Genomic DNA, 21,129 nt, shown 5'->3' on the forward strand with positions numbered 1-21,129 from the left:
ACAGGGCGAGAATATCAGGGGCAGAAATTGTGCTGTTCTTTTGCAGAAGGTATGGGGCCTGGCTGGTTCCCTGGGAGGCAGCTTTGGGATGGCCTCTAGGAAGATAGGCTTGGCCCTGGGACAGGAGGAAAATGCCCCTGTCTGTGACCTCAGAGGTTTGGCCAAGGCAGGGTGGATAAAGAGCCAACTGCCCTGTGTGCTGGCCAGAAATAGTGCAGGCTCCATCATAGTGCTGCCCACCATTAAATTTGCCTCTCCAGGAGGCTGTGGCTCGGACCGGAAGTGGTTTGCATGTGTTAGGATAATTTACTCCCAATTCTGTCCACTCTTCCCTTGGCATCCGACCCTTGCTTGTGAACCCAGGGGTGCTAGAAGGAGAGGATATTGACGTGCGCAGCAAAAAGAGGGAACACGTGCCAGTGAGGTTACCTATAAATTGTCATTCTTCACCTTCTTCCTCTTTCTCGTCAGCTTATTTTAGTCATGTTTTTGTTTCTGATGGTGAAGATGAATCCATGTGTGTTGTAGAAATTTTGAGACAAAAGAGCCAATAAGGAATAAAGACCATCCACTACCCTGTATTCACAAATTGCCACCGGAACTTGTGTGTCATCTTTTTTTTCCCCCTTTTGATGAAATGTACACTTTTTATTGCGATCATAACATATGTGCAGTTTTCTGTCTGGTCTTTTAAATGCACGCTTAACATACTCCCAGTGTTACTGTATCTCATGGTGTCAGTAAATATAACTTTAAAACTAGCCTATTTTTAGCTTGAAACTCACCCAGAGCCGAGGCTGAGTGGGGTGGAAAGGCTGAAAGAACTCACGTCTATGTTGGTAGGAAAATGCGCTGGTCTCTGGTGTTCTTTAGGCTGACCCCACAGTCCCAGGAAAACCTGGGCGTCATGCGGGAAATGGGGAGTGCCAGACATTCGAGAAGTGGGAGGGAGGGGCATACACCACCAACCTCGCTGGGAAAGCATCGCGCAGAGAGGGCAGCCAGGTCTCCCCCATAAAGCCTTTTTGGTTTGTAGTCTCTCTAACATCAACCAGCTAGCCGATCAGTATTAACCCACCTGACCCTCTTCTAAGCCTCACTGTTCTCATCTGCAAAGTGGATTAATATGGCATCGCTTTCATTGAATTACTGGAGAATAGTACTTGACTTAGAGTAAGTACCCTCTAAATGTTCGCTAGCATATACATATTGCCATTGTTCATCTCTAGAGCAAAGACTGGGTCAGTGGATTCTATTGGCTGAGGAGAGTGAATCTCTAAAAGGAAGTAAAAGTACTGGTGGGTTTTCATGTGGCCTCTCAGAGATGGTGGGTTTGTGGGTTAGGGTATTTGGAACAATGGAATATTTGGTTCTTTCCATGATATTTTCTGGCCATGAGTGGAAGGGACTTCAGAGCCTGGTAGGTCCAGACCAGAGAGAGGCCTAGCCTCAGCCGAAGCAGCTTCCTCATTAGGCTTAACAGGCAGCTAGAAATATTTGAGAAAGTCATCAGAGGGCCTGTTCCCGAAGCCGCATCTTTTGGAATCTTACCCTGAAGAGCAAGAATGACATCTTTTCTCGGTGTGTAATACTTTGGAAGGATCCCCAGGTGGCAGTGGCTCAGGTCTGGCTCAGGTGAGGAGCCAAGGAGAATGAGTTGGTTGGAGACACCTGAGTTTGAATCCCAGCTTTGCAGTATATTAGCTATATGAATTTATTAGTGTCAACCTCTCTTTACTTGCTTGACTAATATGGGGTAAATATTTGTACCTTTTGGGTTATTACAAGGAGTGGAAGAAGAATCAGTCTCTGATGCACCTAGCCCCAGGCTGGACTCAGTATAGATGTTTAATTAATGTAGCGGGGTGCCAGTATAGGTACCGGCGTTCACCTACACATTTTGTAAGATACAACGAGGTAGAGTAAGAGGGTCTCTTGGTTTCTTCTTCTGTGAATAAGCAGCTAGAACAAGAAGAATTAAAAGCAGAAACTCATTTATCTTCTAGGGTCTGGGAGATGTCCTCTTATGTTTTGACTATTAGTTTGCATTTCCCGAAAACCATTTTGGGCCTCCGGAATGTCCTGGTGAGCTTTAGAAGGTAGTTATTTGGTACGAACTGGCTGCTGTCCTGAGTGCTTTCCATGGGTGACCCCATTCAGGGCTTTCATGTCATAGAGGTGAAAAAAGGTCTTGAGGACATTGAGGTCACCTGTGGTTTCTTAGCTGTTAAGGGGTTGGAACTGGGATTTGTACCTAAATCTCTGTCTCAGCAGCCCCTGTTCACAACCACCCCATATATATATCCATCTGATGATGGAGCACTTTTCCCCCTTGCGTGAAAAAATAAGTATGGGACAGGTTTGAATAGCATTGTCCACTGTTAAATACTAAGCTCACTGAGCCCAAGAACGGTGTATGATTTTCTCTCTCCCTTCGAAGGCCTGCAGCAAATAGGAAATCTCAGAGGCAAATGCTGGAAATGTTGGCATCAGGTCGGATGTCCTGTGAGAGAGAAGCATCTGATTTCTAATAACCCAAGTTCTCTAGATACTTATGATTGCTATGGGAGAGAGTGGGACTTCTCAGATCCCTGGTGGCTACCTGGAGCCAGGGGCAGTGAGAATCTGGAGGAGCAGGGCCCTTCCCTCTTTTCCCTTTCAAAGGGAGTGGAGTAACCAGCAGAGGAGGGGAAGCTGAGACTAGGAAGTCAGCTCTGCAAGCTTCTTAAGAAGAGGACATCTGAATTTTTGGTCTGTTGCCCTTTGATTTTCTTTGCACCTTTGATCCCTGCGTGATTCTCCCTTTTTATTTGGCCCTGGTTTTTAAACTTTATTTTCATCTATGTAAGAAACCAAAGGATAGAAAAGAAAGGTAGCAAAGATGGGAACGTATGTGGCCTTGCTGATAAATCCTAGAACTCATTCAGTCTGAATCTAGATTTAGCCTCAGAATCCTTTTCAACACATTGCTGCAAGCAGCCACTATTACTGAATTGGGATATTGCCTACGAGATGTAACCTACTTATAATTCATTATTGTCTTTAAAGTGGTCCAAAGGCCACTAAAATAGAGAAAGGGTCTCAGAAGTCAGTCTGGCAAGGACAGACTAGGAGAATCACTTAGGGACAGTTCTAAGAAACCCTCATGCTTCTGTTGTCTCTCTAGCTCCTTTGTATCTGACTTTTCTTAATTTGTCTCCCTCAGAAGGGGTTGTTTCATAAGCCTTATCCTGCTTAAGGTCTTTTATTCTTGTTTACTTCCCCAGGTGGAGAGCTAATCTCCTTAGCTTTTACTCGGGCTGTGAAATAGTTAACTTCCAAAGCAACATATTTCTTGCAAAGAAAAAAAGCACTATCAGCTAAGATTCTTACTATCTAATGCTTTCAGTCGCTCAACAAACACTTGCTGAATGCCTCCTGTGAGTCCCCAGAGAACAGAATAAGAACCTGCCCTCAGGGAGCCTAGAGTCTTCTCATATCTTCTGTTGTTAATTGCTCTTGCTTTATATATTATGTTTCTGCCACTGGGACAAACCACTTGCTGTCAGTCATTGTACCCTCTCAACCCCATGCACACATGTCTTAGTTACTTTCTCAAGGCTGGGACGAAATATGCATCATCCACAACTTCCAAGGAGACGTTTATTTTGGCTCATATTTTCAGTCTATGGTTGGCTGGTTTCAAGAGCCCAGAGGTGATGGTGGAAGGGTCTTGTGGAGGAAAGCTGTTCAGGTCATGGTGGCCAGGAAACAGAGAAGCCAGGGAAGCTGATTACCCTTCTGGGTCATGGACCCAGGGGACCACCTCTTCTGACCAGGCCCTACCTCTTCACAGCCTACTGAGCTCACAAGAAGTTGGAGAGCTGACAGGGGAAAGGATATTCCAAGGAGGCTAAGGGTGTAGGTAAAGGATTGGTCTATGCCAGCTCAACAGGCATTGGGATGGAGATTGGATGCTTCCTTTGGAAAGCTGTCATGGCTGAGTTTCATGAAAAACGTTCTGGGTCCAGATCCCAGCTTCTCTTCTTAACTGTGAGCCTTCAGGTGAGTTACTAAATTTCTCTGTGCCTTAGCATTCTCATCTGCAAAATGAGTCTCAAACTAACACCAACCTTATAGAGTGGTTGTGAAGTTTAAATGAATCAGTGAGTTTAAATGAATATAAAATAGTTAAAGATAATCCTTGGTACAAATATTGAGTATTACTTAGATTTTCCTTGCTGTGGGACTGATTGATAATTTTCACTGTCATTTTATATCTTTTGGCAGAAAAGTGCATGTTAGTTGTGTAATCTGAAAAAAACAAAGAAACAATAAAATGATTTCTTTCTCCTAGAGATGTGGACAGAGCCTGGTAGGCAAGGGGGGTATAGTTAGTCCTGGTACCTCAGCCTTTGACCACTATGTGTATTTCCTGATGCCCTCGGTGCAGAGAGGTGACCTCCAGCTCCCTCTCACCCAGCTGCCTCTGGCCTGGTCCCCACCAGTCAGCAGCAGCTCCAGTGGTCCTGCACGGTGTCATGACAGGGACACGGAGAACAGGGAGGAAAATCAGCCATCATCAGACAGTGTGGTGACAGGTGAGGGGCTGGGGTGGTTTCAGGCTCAGCAGAAGATTCTGGGAGCTGGAAGGGGCTGTGCAGAGCCAGAGGGAGAGAGGAAGCAAGTGTGAGTGATTTTGTAAAAGCAGGAGCTCCACGAAGTTTATGGAGTGTTTTATGGTATGGCTGTAATTGGAACCCTGGTAGTTAGCAGGAGTTATTAGGTGTGACAGACTTAACGGGGAGAGCCTGTGTTGGCGTGGGTGACCTGGCGTGGGAAACAGGCCAGGCACCGTGGGGTGGGTTTCTTGGGTCAATCATGATACTTAAATTACCTTATGTATGATACTTAATGGCTATGTTTTTCTGTCTTGGGGCATTTAAAATTCAACTTAGAGACTAAAAATACATGTCAGTTATGTTGAGCTCACTGCTTGAAACAGAGCTGCTAAGCTGAATCGAATGGATCAAGTTGCTTACTACCTTCTGGGGGCCCAAGCACCTCTGGGTCACTTCCAGCTCAGAGTACAGTGGAGTGTGATCCAGCCAGTGCACCCAGGACTCTGAACCATTTCCTGTTACAGACCTTAGAGCAGTGAGCAGACTCATTGCTTTCTTCACTGCCTCGGGTAAATTTCTCAAGCCCAAGTAGCAGGAAGGATCTCCATTCTTTTGGAGATTCAGAACCAACAGATTGTTGGCAGAAGGTGTTTAGCTTTCTTTTTGTCTGTCTTTTACCACATGAGGAACGGCATCCAGAATTCAGCCTTTTCAATCTCCTGTATCAGGAGCAGAGTAAAACAGAGGGTCATAACCAGGAATCTTGAGCAAATCTGAAATGATACAGGAAATTTGTCTGAATGTGCATTTTCAGAGGGAGTTACTGCACATGCTTTTCCCTCTCAGAATACTTTCCTCACAAGATTCTAACACCATCACTCTTACTTTCGTTAAATCACTGATGAAGTGTCACTTCCAGACCACCTTGTATTAAATATCCCCTGTCACTGTCTGTCCCACTCAATATGACATTGCTTGTTATTCTTTGTAGCACTTATTCCCATATGACATTAATTACTTGTTTATTATCTTCTTGCTTATGATAAATCTCTAGGCGTTCACGTCTGTATCTGCAGCTTGTAGAACAGAGCCAAGCTCAGGATGGATGCCCAAAAAATATCTTTTGAAAGGATGGATGAATTGAATGAACAACTTTTAGACGTGTTTGGGGTTCAGATTCTGAGTCACTTTCTCATCACTGGTACCCAACACCCCACAACTTAAAGGAGAGGTTTGTTTTGGCTCATGTTTTCAGTTTGTGGTTAGCTGGCTCCCAGGCAGGAAGGGGTGGTGGAGAGGTTTGGTGGAGGAGAGCTGTTCTGTCATGGCAGCCAGGAAGGGAGTGTGAAGGGAGGCTCCAGGGAGGAGCTGTACCCTTGCAGGTCACACCCACAGGGTGTCAGCCTCTTCTGCCCAGGCCCCACCTCCCTGCAGTGCGTTAAACTCTGAATTCATTGATAGATGTGTCCACCAGTGAGTACAGTACCCACACAGCACCGTCAGTCATGCCCAAAAGCCCAACCTCTGAACACATGAGGCTTTTGGAGGACATTCTGGGTGTGAAGCGTAACACAGGTGCAAAAACATGACTTCTTACTGATGCAAAGAGATGATCTGAATTCTCAGTAAGACCATTTCGCAGCTACATACCTTGAATACTGAACATTTCATCCGCTGTGAAATGATTGCAGCAATGTGCACTGCAGTAGAGGTTAAGGCAGAAGCCGTCCAGAGCTGTGTGTGTGTGTGTGTGTGTGTGTGTATGGTTGTGTGTGTATAAATGGAAAGGCCAGGTCCATAGATGATGGATTATCCCCATTTGAACACTGGGAGCTACCACTCTGGCACATCAGCATGGGTAGGTTCTGTGCCTTGTCTGAGGACCCAAGAAGTGTAAGAGCAGGATGTCAGTAGAAATCGCACCTGCAAATTCCAGTTCCTGTCATGATTACTCCATTCTGGAAAAGACATCCCAGAGGTTGAACACAGTGGTCAGGATCTGTACAGGGCTCAGAATCTTCAGATGCATGAACTCCAATGTGAATGGGCTGTAACTGCCTCTGTTATTGAAAAACGATGGGTGGGATTAAGGTGAGGCAAAGGGATCCTGCATTTCCTCTGATTTTAAAAGAGACTGTGAAAAGAAATTAGAAATCACCCTAGCAATTAATATGCTGTCCTTCCTTTTGAAAAAAAGAAAAGGAAACAGTACCTCTACTGAGAAGTGCATTCCCTCTGAGAGAGACAAACCTGCTCTGTGTTGGACTGTTTTCTTTGGTTCTCAAGCATAAAACCCAGAATTGTTTAATGCAGAATCATTATCTTTAGGGTCTGCACCAGGTGAGCTTGGGAGTAAATTTCTCATCTGGAGCTTATTACATCCTTGGGGACTTCCTTTGTAAATTATAACTTCTTAGCCTTGGCTTTTATAAAATTAATATTATATATATGATATATATGTATCATATATATATGTGTGTGCATTTTCCATTTTGGGTGGCTAAGTCGCCATTTTGCAAATGGAACGTCATAATACATGAACATAGCACTATTTTAAAAATAAAAACCTGCCCCAAGACACCTATAAAATATATACAGAGCTCTGTTTACCCACCTGCCTCTAAAATCCTCTTCCTCTTTGGCAGTAACCCCTACAATTTTTCCCTCCTTCTAGAATTTCTGCCTATTATAAATTTCTTTATATAAATTTCTGCATCAGGAGTATCCCTGTGCATGCACAATTGTTAGCGTACACTTAAAGATGTCTCTTGGATATTTTCTGTGTCACTGTATGCAGGGATACAGCTTTCTTTTTAACACATCCAAGGTCTCTTGTAGGCATCAGAATGTAATGCTATTTAACCACCCATCCAGTGATGGAATTAGGTTATTTCTCAGGTTCTCCTGTTACAAACTGTTCTATGAAGAATTCATGTCTTTGTGATCACACATACACATTTTTCAAGGCTAGATATTAAGAAAATATATTTGTGTGCCAAAGTACATTGCCTACATAACATTTTTGTTGAAACTGCCAAACTCTCCTCCCTCTCAGTACTAGTTTGGACTCCTGTGTTAAACTTTCATGTCTTTGCAAATCATAAACATTATCCATTTTAAAAATATATATTTGGTCAGTTTGATGTGCAAACATTTATGTTTCATTTACTTTGTCCTGACTTCTAAGGCAATCAAGGCATTTTTCTTATGTTGCTGGTGGTGCTTGCCATATGTGTTTTTAACATAATGTCAGACATTTTCATTAGTAGGACTATTTCAGAAATGTGTTTCCTTCAAGGCTAGTATGCAGCTAGTAGTCAAAATATACTTTCACTTGTTGGTACTGAGAGTCAATACTTCCATACGTATTGGCAAAATTGTGCCAGCCCAAGCCCCACCTCCCTCCATTCCTGCCAACTGCAGTTTCAGTGTCTCCTGTCTGTCCCCCTCTGTATCTGTGGCCCCACATCCTGAATCTTGGGCCTTCCTTGGAGCAGCAATGAAGAGGATAATACAGGCTTGCGGGGGGCCCTGCTCTAGTACAGTCCCAGCCCCCTTTTGGGTATTTTGCATCCTGACATACCATTTCTGCAATCCCTTCTCCCACTCTCAGCCAAACAAACTCAACTCTATCTTATTTTATCTTATAGTTTCTGGCTTTTGCAGGTGTCATGGTGACAGACTGCTGGTTTCCTTCTTCGTTTGGTCCCTGCTTGCTTTGTTGATTTCCCAGAAACATATTTACATAATTTCACCCAGACCTTAGCCTTCACGTCGTAAGCCAGAAGGGCACATGGGGCTAAGAAGACCTTTACATGACTTGTTACGAAAGAGGCCAGAAATGCTGAGTCCCGCTTAAGGGTCTGTGGAGTTTTCTAGGAAGTCTGAAAGTTATTTTTTAGACTGAGCTTTATGTTGTCTCTTTCAGAGGATTACTTCTTTTAAAAGCATTTCTTTATTTCAGCGGTGGCCATAGAGAAAAGGAGGGAAGTGGAAAGGATAGTTTCAGCTACTGCTAGGTCGTGGACATCTAACAGAAATTACTGCATCTCATTTATTCTTCTCTACAGTCTTGTACAGAGAAGGAAACTGAGGCTCTCGGGGTTCAGAGTGAGTTGCTGAGGATTCTACAGCTCTTAGTGGGGAAAATTATCTCGATTTCAAAAGATTTCTTTGTTTTAATTCCAAGTGACAGCTGCCTAACTTAACCTTACTTAAGTGAAGAGGCCATATTACTTAAGTTAGCTGGAAAATTTAGAGGTAGCTTCTGGCATAGCTGGTTCCAGAGGCTAAACTCATATCATCAAGATTCATTTTGCTTCCGTGTCTCTTTGTCTTCAAACACAGGCATGTGTTTTCCACGCAGTCTACTGAAAGTTGTGGACTTGCCCCCTAGCAGCTCAGAAATTTCAGCAGAAGAAAACTTCTCCCTACTACTATTTCTAGAAAAAGTCTTATGACTGACTCCTGCTGGGGGTCGACTTGGTCTAAATACCTGCCCATGACTGTGGTGATAGAGTGGAGTATCCTGATTCACCAAGCCTGAGAGGGCATTTGTCTCAAATCATAAGGAGAGGAGTTGAGGAGGGAGGTCAATAGGCTAGAACCAAAAGACTAGCAAGCAGACACCAGATAAGTGACATAGGGTCTGTGTGTGTGTGTGTGTGTGTGTGTGTGTGTAGAGTAGCAGTAGTATTAGTAGTAGTAGTAGTAGTCAGAAAGTCTTTTTTTAAAGGGACAGATAACAAATATTTTAAGATTTCTGTTTCAACTATTCAAATTTGTTCTTGGAGTGAAGGAGGAATCACAAACGATAGATAAACAATAGGCTGGCCTGTGTGCTAATAAAGTTTTATTTATAGAAACTCAGTGGGCTGGGTTTGGCCCATGGCTATCTTTTTACCCTTGGCCTGTGCAGAGAACAGAATCTTCTTCTCCCATATGTTCTAGAGATTTTAACACATAAGATCTGTCACACACAAACTATGCGACCAATGCTGGCTATTACTATTACCATTATTATAATTGCCATAGTTCAAGGTTATAATAATGAGAACGTTGATGATATTATAATAACATTAATTGAATGATTAGATATAGTGAGCTTTGAGTTATAGGTCAGCATTTTTGTGCTCTAGGATTACTTTTGTATGACTGATCCCCTCCACATAATCATGGAGCCGTAAGGCACTGCAGAGGTATCAACTCAGATACCTCATTTTATAGGTGAATCTCGGCTCATATAAGAAATGGTGGATGCACAAATCTATAAAGGAGGCTGGAAGCAGTTTTGAAGTTTGCAGCTATTCCCTATGACCCTTACACAGCCTTGGAGGACGCTATCTTATAGGTATCTGGTATATTTGGTATACATTTTAGCAAATAGGTATAGTAAGATAGTGCTCATACCAAACTGGGTAGAGTAATGATGGAATGGCTAAGATTCTTGGCATGCCTAGGAGTGGAAAGATCTGACTTGGGACCAGCCAGCAGGTGTTATGTGACTCATGAGAACTCCCTGTTATGAAGATGACTCAAGTGTCTGTTTTATACAATGATTCCCAAACACCCCTCACTACATTTGAAAACAAGAATAAGACAAGTACTTACTGACAACCCCCTTTGTCACTATTCTTCCTGGCTTAGTGAGCTGGAAGCTGCCTAAATACCTAGTTTTCAGCTTGGCTGCATGCTGATAAGAGGATTTCCTTTTAATTCCCCATCACTGTGAATACAGAGACCCATGGGACTTTTGTCTACACTCAGTGTAAATTCTTTTCACCGGATTCTGGAAAAACCCTCCCTGGATTTTGGTTAGCCACCAGTTCTGTATTGATCCAGGACATGGATATTGTACAACCACAATATTTTAGCTCTTCATTTTCCTTTTTTCACACTTATTTCTAGCTGTCATCACTCAGAATCATTTATATAAAGCAGTGCAAAGAAAGACATTCACAAATCAAAAGTAAGCTGTTGAATCCTGGATAAGTTACAGATACTTAGGCGATTTCAGTAAACAAAATGAAAAATTGGGGATCTGGTTTACTAAGCTAAAGGTCAGTAAACTTTTTCTGTGAAAGTCCAGATACTAAATATTTTTGGCTTGTTGGCCATGTGATAGGCTGTGATTTACAGCCCTGCTATAAATGCTGGTAAATTCAAATATGAGACCAAAAGATGGAGTGTTTCACTTGGCATTGTAGATCTCGAATATAAAGTTTAAAAACATTGGCTTTGTTGTTCAATAAATGTAGTTTTGGCTCTGTGGTTATGTGGTTTACTAGGTGATTTTAAGCATGTTAGTCCCCTTAATGCCTTGTTCATAAATTGGGGACAATAATAGTACTTTGCTCACCCTGTCTCCTCCCATAGAATTATTGATTACAGAGAATCAAGCAAAGGAAGTCACTTACCACAGAGCTGGGATGCTCTGTGCCTGATAACAGTGTAATCCAGTGGAGTCAAATCCATAGCACATGTGCTGTAGCAGGTTGTTTGTACCACTGAAAGATCAAACAGGTTCACCATCACTGGTGTAATCAGTACTGTTTGACAGAATCCATTGGGTGATCGCAGCTATTAAAGAGCACAGATAACAATAATTTACTGTATAGTCAAAAGGCTAGAAGAAAGGATTGTGAGTGGGTTTTGTTTTTTTTTTTTACCATGAAGACATGATCGAAGTTTATGGAAAGAAATGTGCTTAACCTGATGTAAGTCTTAGATGATGTATTCATGTACATTACATGGTACTCTATAGCATAAGCACAATTTTTATATTTTTACCTAGCAGTTAAAAACTTTTAAGATTTAAACAAGAACATACCATTAATGAATTAATCTGTCTAGCCACCTTCTAAGGATCTAGGCAGAGAACTTTAAGAAATCTTTTTTTCCGTGTCTTCTTTGGAAAGAATCTGAAGGGACTGGGTGGAATTTTATTTGCATTATTGCTAGGATCCTAGTCCCAACATGAGACAGTATCTTCTTTCCTTTAAAAAAATGACACCTCATTTCACCCAGAGGAAACTCTCAGATTAAAAATCAGTTTCTGAACATTGCCTTCAGCACAGAGTTAAGTGAAGTGGTGTACCCATTTCGCTCGAGTTGTCAACATGGTCTGAGAACCAGTGGCGAGGGGCAATTATAGGCCAGAGGAGCTCTGGGACCTTGGATAATTAGCTCCCTGTTACTTCATCTTGCTGTCTTTGCTTGTGCAATTACTGTTGCTATGGCTAGAGTTTGAAAGAATTTGGCCCAAGGCTACTTCTATGCTCAGCATCTTGGGGGAATGCTGCTTGTGTAAGTAAGTTTTGTGGATATTTGTGACAAATTAGCCGCAGTAAGATTGAGGTTGGGTGTGGTGGTGAGAATCAAGTATGAGAAGCTGGTTTGACAAACATTTTGTTTTGAACAAAACAATACAAAACAACAGTCTTGCTTCTGCACACACACGCGTGCAAACACACACACACACACACATACACCCTTCTTGGGACAATTGAAGTTCAAGTCTTTGATGTAGCAACTAAAGAAATATCTAAGAACATTATTTTCAGCTTGAAGTTCTGTAGACACCATGTTCTTAAAGTTTTGTAGACACTGTGTTGTAGTGAAAAGGAATTGGGCTTGGATGGAAACCAACCAGAGAATAAATCCAGGCTCTGCCCTTTCCTGACTACTTGACAATATGCAGGTTACGTATCCCTGATCCTTCAGCTGTAAAATGACTAATAGTCATTTCTCACATTGCGCAGTGTCTATATTTAGAGATGTTTCCAAACACTGTGTTTAGCCAGCCTTTACAGGCTGAGTCCAAGTCACCAACCTGCACATCCTGCCTTCCCACTGTAGACTTGTAAAGAAAAGACTGATGTCATGTCTTAGTGTTTTAGCACATACTGAGTCATCACTCTAGAGATCTAATCTTGGGGCCATTGATAATGAGACTGCAGAGAACACCATGACATCTCCATCACCTGTAATGAGTCCTTCATTGAGTATTCACATACTGCCTCTGCCTGCTCTTTGGAAGGTGTTTGCTTTTGTTTTCACACTTGTCTCCAGGGTCAAAATTGTAAATTATGTGACATCTTTAATAGCAACAATATGATTCACTCAGTTAAACCACTTCATACTAACTTCGTAGCTGAGTGAGTAAATATTTACTCCTTGTTTGGGGATTTCATCTAAGCATACAGAGAAAGCTCCCATCTGTACGATGGTGGGACTCTGTGGGGCAAGGTCTGTTAATTTAACCAGAACCAGGCAGGTATGTACATGACACAAGAAGATAGTTTACTTCCTCTTAACACTTCCTTCAGAAAAACAGCAGTGAAGACTTGATAATACATTCTGAATCAACCTTGGTATTGGTGTCAAAGAAGTAATAGGGACTTAGTAGGGACTGCGCCAGACTGGAAAATGGATATGTTTAAAAGACAGTCACAGTTCTGGCTGATAGGTGCCACTTGGGAATCTAGGTTCCAGAATAGTTATAACTTTCCAGTACTTTAATAGAAAAGTGAAATCTGGGTTTTGTGTTGCATTCAACCAGCTGTTAAACGTTAAATAATTTCAATTTTAAAAGCAATAATAACAATGGCCCTGGGCTATGCTTCAGTTTATAAGCACTCCTAGAGATTGACTGTGAAATTTGTGTGGGGAGGGAAGCAGTTGAAGGGAGAAATCATGATGTGGGCTAACATTCCCAAAATTATGCATACAATTTAAGACTTTGCACTGTAAAAAAAGAAAAGAAAAAATTTACCTATTTTATTCAGATTTTATTATGCTCCATAGATTTTGCTAACGCAGGAAAGTAAATACCTTGTTTGTTTGTTTGTTTTTTGAGACAGGGTCTCACTATGTAGTTGAGACTGACCTGGACTCACTATGTAGCCCAGGCTGATCTCAAACTCCTGCCTCATCAGAAGTGATCCTCCTGCCTCAGCCTCCCAAGTGCTGGGATTACAGGTGTGTGCCACCATGACCAGCTGAAAGTAAATACTTTGGATTCCTTTCCATAACAGTGTTGAAAGAAAGTGCATTGATGTTTAGTTAAGAAAAACTCAATTCACAATTTGTTGGAATTTATCATTGTAAATGAAAAGGTTTCAATGAAAGGACACATGAAACTGCTTAGCTAGAAAGACCACAAGAAACTCACTCTAATATCTTGTGACCTTGATCCAGCCCTTTATAGATCATGTTATTAAAATTACTGTTTAGTAAGCTTAGTAATAAAGAAAAGGAATCCTTATATTAAGTGAATAATTCTAACAATATAGAAAAGATTATATTTTCATAGTGCTGAGAAAGAGCTCTATGAAGGGATGAATACTTGATAGACTATGTGAGGATGTGGTGAGACCTACTGCAGAATGCATGCTTGGGAAAAAACAGCTGGGCAGGTATTGAACAACCCATCAAGTATGTGTTTAAATCAATGGGCTAAGGAAGTATGGAGAAAAGAATAAAAATGCAAAAAATGAAATTTTATTGTGTGTTCTTTCTATGTAAAGCACCATATCCATTTCTCAGAGTTGGATCTGTTCAGTAGTAAGGGACAATGATCTAAGCATGTGCTAAATGTAGCCTTGGGAGGATGGGGAGAGGGTTGGTAGAGAAAGAAGGCAGGATTGCCCCATGGTAGCAAACTCAGAAGCCTACTGCTTCTGAGTTAACTCAAGGCCTAGCATGTATTTAGTCTAGGTGTCTCATTTTAATGAACACTGTAGATCTTATCAAATCCCTCTTACTACATTTTGTCTTAGCATTTAACTCAATCCACCAGTTTTTACTGAATTCCTATTAGATGCCTTGCATTATACGTATGGAAGATTTAAGCAAATATCAAGATGTGATCCTTGCTTTGATGTTATAATTTAAGAGCCAAGCAGATAAGTCATAGATTCAGGAAGACAGCATGCTCAGTGATAAATCAAATATTTTGAAAGCTGATTGGGAAGAAGCCTTTCTTCCAAGGCCCTTGGGATGAAAGCTTTCACCCTAAGTTTCCTAGAAGTCAAGTCGTGTTGATAGTCTTGAAACTAGCATTGTTTGTTATCACCATTTTCAGAGCTTCTGACTTTGGTGCTGTTAAATGACTTCAGGAAGTGCAGAAAAGTCAAAGCCTGACCATTTGTGGGAGTTAAAAGCCCTTGGTGTCTTTGGTAAGGTCTCAACACGTTAGTTGAAGCTTCTGGTGTACTTCCTCACTAAGGACTTTCATGTATTCTTTCTTTGTGCTTTATTAGTCTTCTATCCAAAGCCAGCTCCACAAGAGGAACCTCCCAACCAGTACTTGAGCAGAGAAATTTCCTGAAACACCTTTTCAGAGGCATCTCCTTGATACTGGGCTTGGGTCACTGTAGTAACTCCAAATCAGTAGTTCCTCAATAATTATTACACATCTAATGTAGTTGGTCTTCCATATCCATTAAACCAACCACAGATTGAAAATATTTGGGGAAAAAAAGTGCCTATACTGAATATACAGACTTTCTTTTTTCCCTTGCCATTATCCCTAAACAATAAAATATAATAAGTGTTTACATAACATTCACAGTATATTAAGTATTATAAGTGATCTAGAGATGATTTAAATATGATGGAGAATGTGTTCAGGTTATCATGAAAATGCTATGCCATTTCATACAAGGAATGTGTGCATTCTCTGATTTTGGTATCTTGGGGATCCTGCAACAAATCCTCCATGTGTACCAAGGGCAAATCTATATACTGGACTTGGGATCAATATACTACCCTAGCTTACCAGAGTCTGAAGTCTAGCAGAGCAGGTATTAGACATGAAGCCAGCCACAAAAATAGGATGAGCTGTACAATGTAAGGTCACAGTCATAAAAAGTAGATGCGGGGCTTAAGAAAAGCTTATTCAAAGTAAGAACAGTGAGACTTCAATTCTAGTAGAGGAAAATGATATATTCTGCAAGCATTATCAACTATAACTGTCTGTTAAGAAGTAGGGGAAGAAATGGATAATTAGAAAGGATGTACTGTATTCCACTGTGGACTATGCTATATCAGCACCTCCAGAGCTCTGTCTCAATAAAGTCACCAGTGTGAGAAATAGTCTTCTCTCCAGAAGGAATTCTTCTGGATGGAAGGCTCCTCTTCAGTGGCAATAGAGTGGCTCCATCAATTACTTGTAAAATTAGTTAAAACCTGAGTGGGTGTTCAGCAAGCTGAGTTGACCTGTGGAATCAGCAGGGACTAAATACTTAATGACTGATCAGTAGCCACAAATGTAATGGCTCATTAGAAGGAGCCAAAGTTAAGAAAAGGCACAGATTCTCTGGGAGGACTTGAAATGCTTCTTTGGGTGATGGATGCCATTTAGAGGTATCATGTTGTTCTGCCTTTTTAAACAAGTTATTGGCCAAGGAGAGAGAGGTGTTGCTTTATTCTGTGCTTCCTGGGTCTCCCTGAAAGTAGGAGGAAGGAGGGGGATCCAGAAGATTTTTGCTGATATCTGTGTAAAGGAGGCTGGGAAGCCAGTATTTGGCAGAAACGCTGCTTCTCTGAACAGATTTTTAGAAATAGCAGATGAGTGGGTATTGAGAGGTAATTCAGTATCTACCACCTGATCCCTCAGGCTTTCTGCAGATAGAAAGGAAGATACTGCAGAATGCATTTAGCATTAACGAATGCTATTGTTGCTCTCTCAGTCACCACAAATCAAAAAGCTTAAAATAAGACAGATTTATTATCTTAATGTTCTGGAAGTCAGAAATCTGAAATGGGTCTCTGTGAGCTAAAATCAGAGTGTAAGCATGGAGTTATTCATTTCTGGAGGCTTTAGAGCATAGTCTGTTTCATTGCTTTTGCCAGCTGCTAGAAGCTTCCTACAATCCTTGTTTGATGGCCCCTTCTATCTTTAGCCAGCAATATTGGGCGGAATCTCATGTTTCCATTTCTCAAGTTGGCTCTCTCTTGTTTCCCTCTTCCACTTATAACAACTTGATGATTATATTGGGCCCACCTGGATAATCCAAAACTAATCTCCCCGTCTCAAGGCCAACTGATTAAGCAACTTTAATTGTACCTGCAACCTTAAAGCCCCTTTGCTTCAGTGTAGGCTCAGTCAACAGGGCCTTTGGGGAAAATTGATGAGGATGTGAGAAGATGTTCTGGTCCTGAAGAATTTCTTAGAATCCAGTTGTCAAGTGTCGGTATCTCTAAGTATGGAACCTCCAAAATGAAATCCTTCTACCAGAGATCATGAACTTTCATTCCCTTTCCAAGAGTCAATGGCCTCATAACATTGAGGACCGTGGCTAGCACAGATATGACCTTTACTGTCATACATGGGAAATTCTCTCTCGAAATACTGGAGATTTCCAAAGTGAATCTTCCCAGTCAGATTTCCAGATAGGGCTGTGGCTGGGATACTGACTAAGAAAGGACTTAACCAGCTCCAGAGTCTTTGGGCACCTTGCAAAAGCTGAGCAAAGCTGAAACTTTCTCTGTATCTTAGTCACATCTTGCAATTGTCTTTCTTCAGTGGGGTCCTCTCCCTTCCTGAAGCACAAAAATCTAATTATGTACTTTTCCTCTCCTTTCTAGGCTGACTAGCCAACCTTGAAAAGTGCAGCAATCCAAAGCAGGAAGGAGGGTGGGAAGGAAATTTCAGCCAGAGTAGTTGGTTTGCTGTAAGGAATACTGCTTTATTTGTCTGGAAATAGGGGCAATTTTCCTGTGACTCAAAACCCTAGGGAACACTATCTGAATCTCTCCAGTTTACTGGAGTTGTATGAAGTTTGCAGATTTGTTTTTGTGTTGTTCCATGGACCAAGGATGAGTAGCAGTTATTTCACAGTTGACATACTATTGGGAAGTGGGCTGCTCAGTATATTCCTGGGTCCTGTCATAATCTTATTTTTAGAAGAGATTCCCAATTTGAGATGATCAAAAACCCCACCCAGTCTTCCACTAGGTCATAGAGACTCACTGTTTTAGTTCTGTTTAGGGTGGTAGAAGCAAATGCTTTGGAACAAGGCTGGTTTAAATCTCTCCCTTGGTGACAATTTCTCTAAAATCTAGAGGTTTTCTACTTAAAGTTATACTCCTGATGTGTTTTGAAAATTTGTCTAGTTATTCTACTGAGGTTGAGGGTAGTGGGAATTCTCAGGCCCCACCCACTCTGGCCTTCCTAGGACTTTCTCATCAGATGCTCCATTGGTCCTTTCCTGAATATTCTCTCAGAGGAACTTTGTAATGACCCAGTGAACTGGATGTGTTTGTTTAAGAGAATAAAACGTCTTCTCTAGCCATAGATGCATAGGGAGATTTTTAACTCAGAACCCAAAGGCCGTGTAACTGTGTCATTGCATTCCATCAACTTAACTTCTACAGGCTGCTCAGTAGAGCTGGTGTTTTAGCTTCCATGTCTAGGCAAAACACATACAAATTTTATGCACCCATTCAGAATTCTGTCTCTTAATACTTTCTGCCCATTATGTGAAGACACTCAAAGGCCCATCCTGCTTTTGCCATTCAAGTCATTAGTGAATTTGCCCCTGCACTTGGCCTGAAAGGAGGAACTTCTTTCCCTCAGTTTTTGTCCTGAATATTTCTGAGATTCACTTCTCCAGTTCCACCGTGAATTATAGTGGTGGTTCTTCAATGATTCATAGTGAGTTTGGCAGTTGCCTGACCCCAGTTCCAGTTTACCTGTGTTCCTGTCTTAGAAATCTGGACTGAGAATTGTTCAAGGGTGATGGAAGGTTAATAAGATGTTCATGCCTGAATTGTGGACTATGGTCGACCCAACCCAGCTTTTATTGATCCCAGAAAATCATGCTTTTGTTGAAGAAATAGAAAAGGCAAAAATGCAAGTAAAGACTTCCATTTGATTTGTTGTCAGATTGTCTCTTTTCTTTCTTACTGTGGAGGGATGTGATGTAGCCATTCATGGTAAATGAAATAATTTTTCTCATGGTAAACTCAAAATATATTTAGCCATGGGTAACTACAATGGAATCTTATATCTCTAGAAGTGCTGTTAATACCTTTTTTTACTTATATGGAGAATTATAGAATCATAGAATTTTAGGCCATTAAAGGTTTTCTAATCTAACTCTCATATTTTACATACTAAGAATTTAGGACTTAAAATATAAAATGGCCTGAAACCAGTATCTAAAACCTGTTGATATCTCACATTAAGAATGCATTTTTACCATTTTGTAGCACTTTGCTCTTCTGTTTGTGATCATGAGCAGGGACTTTACATCCATCCACCCTTGTGCTGTTTTTGATACCAGCAGGCGGCAGCAGCCCTAAAACTGACATGCAGATATCCTGGCCTCCAATCTCATGGGGTCTTATTTTGCCGTCCAGGTCCAAGCCCTACATGATGTGGAGTAGCAGTTACCTCTGCTCTCTAGGCAAATCCTCAGGTGTTCAGAGAGAAGGTTACAAGAAGGTTTAGGGAGAAGGACATATCATTTGTGAAGTCTAGAGTACCTCACAGGAGGACCGTCAGGAAAATGTATTTGTGGCTTACATAGGCATAGTGGTGGCAAATAAACAGAAGAGAGGACTAGAAGAGACTCTCTATGCTATGATCCCCTAGATCTCATTCACAGGACCTATGGGGACATGGAGCTATAAGAGAAGGACATACATCTTGGCCCTCCATACTTCCACCCTCCACATGGTTAAGTCAGAGTTTGTAGGATCTAGCATGGATGGAAGGACTCAAAGGCTATTGGAAATGCCAGGCTGTCTTAGAGTTTCAAATCCTGTTATAGCAAGGAGGTTGTTCTTTGAGGAGCTGGGGAAATGCTACACATGAGATAGTCTTAGTTGTAATCAGCACTGCATGGTACCCAGTACTCAAAGCTGACATCAGTGGTGTTTTCAGTCTCTTTAATCAAACACACTGCATAGGGGAAAGTCCCTTCAACAAGCATCATTGTCGTTCTGGAGGGTCTGACCTGATATTTCCCACAGGGGCAATTTCTGGCCATCTGCATGGCCCCCCTGTGCTTCCTTAGGTTCAGGCCTAGGTTCAAACTTGGGCAGTAGAAGAGCAGATGCATGAGGCCCACTGCAGATTTCATGTCCTCTGGGCCAAACGCACCAGTTGCTTTTAGGCTCCCTGGGGGAATGTTCTGCTGCCACCTCATTCAGCCAGTGAAGGAGTAAAAAACAATTGGTGCCAGATGAGGTGACAGTGGAGCGTGCAACAGGAAGTCTGACTCCAGCACTGCATCTAATGAGCCTGTTATTAGAGGCTCTTGGCAGAGTGAGGAAAATCAAATGCTAATGAAAAGCACATTCTGAGAATAGTTGAAAATTTTGCATCAGGCCCATTGCACTACATGGTCTCTTTTGAGTCACAGAGGGTTATTTGCACGATAAGCTAAGCATTCCATTGAAACAGAACTCACATGGATTTGTGTGAGAAGAAACAGGGCAAGAATTGCAAAATTAACAGTTGTTTAAATAATTCAATAGAGAGGCTAAGCCTGAAGAAAATTATAGGCTCATTGTTCAAGATTTTAATCATCCTAACAGCTGTTTCCATCATGCAGCCTTACTTTTTTGGGCAATGGAAGCCATCAGAGATATCTGGCTGAGCTGGCCTACTAAAACTTCTGGTGTTAAAGAATTTCATAGATAACTCCTCCTCCCAGGAAGTACTCAGAAATAGAGGTGACCGACAGTGTCAGGGAGCTCTATTGAGTTGGTGTAGCCTACGTGTTTAATTGCTTTGTTCCATCTCTGTAGCCATAGGATGTAGGGAATATTAATAAAGGCATAAGTATGCAAACTGGAAGTGAATTACTGAATTAATCCAGGGGACCTAACCAGCCCAAATCCTGCCTTCTTTACTCATTTCCCTGGAAGCACAGCCTTAGGCTGCTGAAGCCTCAGGCCTTCTCTTGCGTCCAACTCACTTCCTTGCAGTAACCATTTCTCCCCTGTGAGCTGGGAACAGTCATCCAAACCCCATCATATTCATGATGTTAACAGGGCCCAGAAGTACCTGTCTGACTTTTCATTTGAGTTAGTGTCTTTGCTAAAATCCAACATGTAAACATCAGCGTTGCATCTAGCGAGACCTTTAGGCTCTAGGATGGATATACAGATTTCTATAATATATCTGTTCTCTTTAATTGCTAAGCTATGGGCAAACTGCATAATTAATTTGAGGAGACCCCTCATTTCCTCCAGGTTTATGTTTAAATGTTCCTTTATCACAGAAACTTGACCTGAGCACTCGATATAAAATTGTATTACTTCCCTATGTCCCATTCTCCACCACCTTTACCTTTCTCCTGCCACCGATTGCTACTTATTAAAGATTTACAGGGGCCAGGGATTTAGTGCAGTGGTGCCACCACCTGCCTCACAAGCACAAGGTCTCGAGTTCGACCCCTGGTACCAAATAAATAAATGAGATTTACATACTTAACGTTTTCCCTCTTCAGCATCTACTCCATGAGAAGGAAGCCATTGTCTTTTTTTTTTTTTTTTTTTTTTCACTTTTTTT

At 41.6% G+C, this 21,129-nt stretch overlaps 1 protein-coding gene across 6 annotated transcripts in view; it reads left to right on the forward strand.

Annotated features, from left to right (window-relative positions):
- Slc1a2 (solute carrier family 1 member 2) overlaps positions 1-21,129 on the forward strand; it is a 139,693-nt gene that overhangs the window by 61,414 nt on the left and 57,150 nt on the right. The window contains exon 1 of one of the 6 annotated variants that reach the window (XM_010612581.2): positions 13,562-13,580. The exons of the other annotated variants lie outside the window; for them this stretch is intronic. The gene's annotated coding sequence lies outside the window, so the exon portion shown is untranslated. Of the gene's footprint in view, positions 1-13,561; positions 13,581-21,129 lie in introns of those variants that run through there. 6 annotated transcript variants of the gene reach the window in all.

The sequence above is a fragment of the Fukomys damarensis genome, unplaced genomic scaffold (assembly GCF_012274545.1).
Source record: "Fukomys damarensis isolate Sample0158 unplaced genomic scaffold, DMR_v1.0_HiC HiC_scaffold_27, whole genome shotgun sequence".
Taxonomy (NCBI): Eukaryota; Metazoa; Chordata; class Mammalia; order Rodentia; family Bathyergidae; genus Fukomys; species Fukomys damarensis.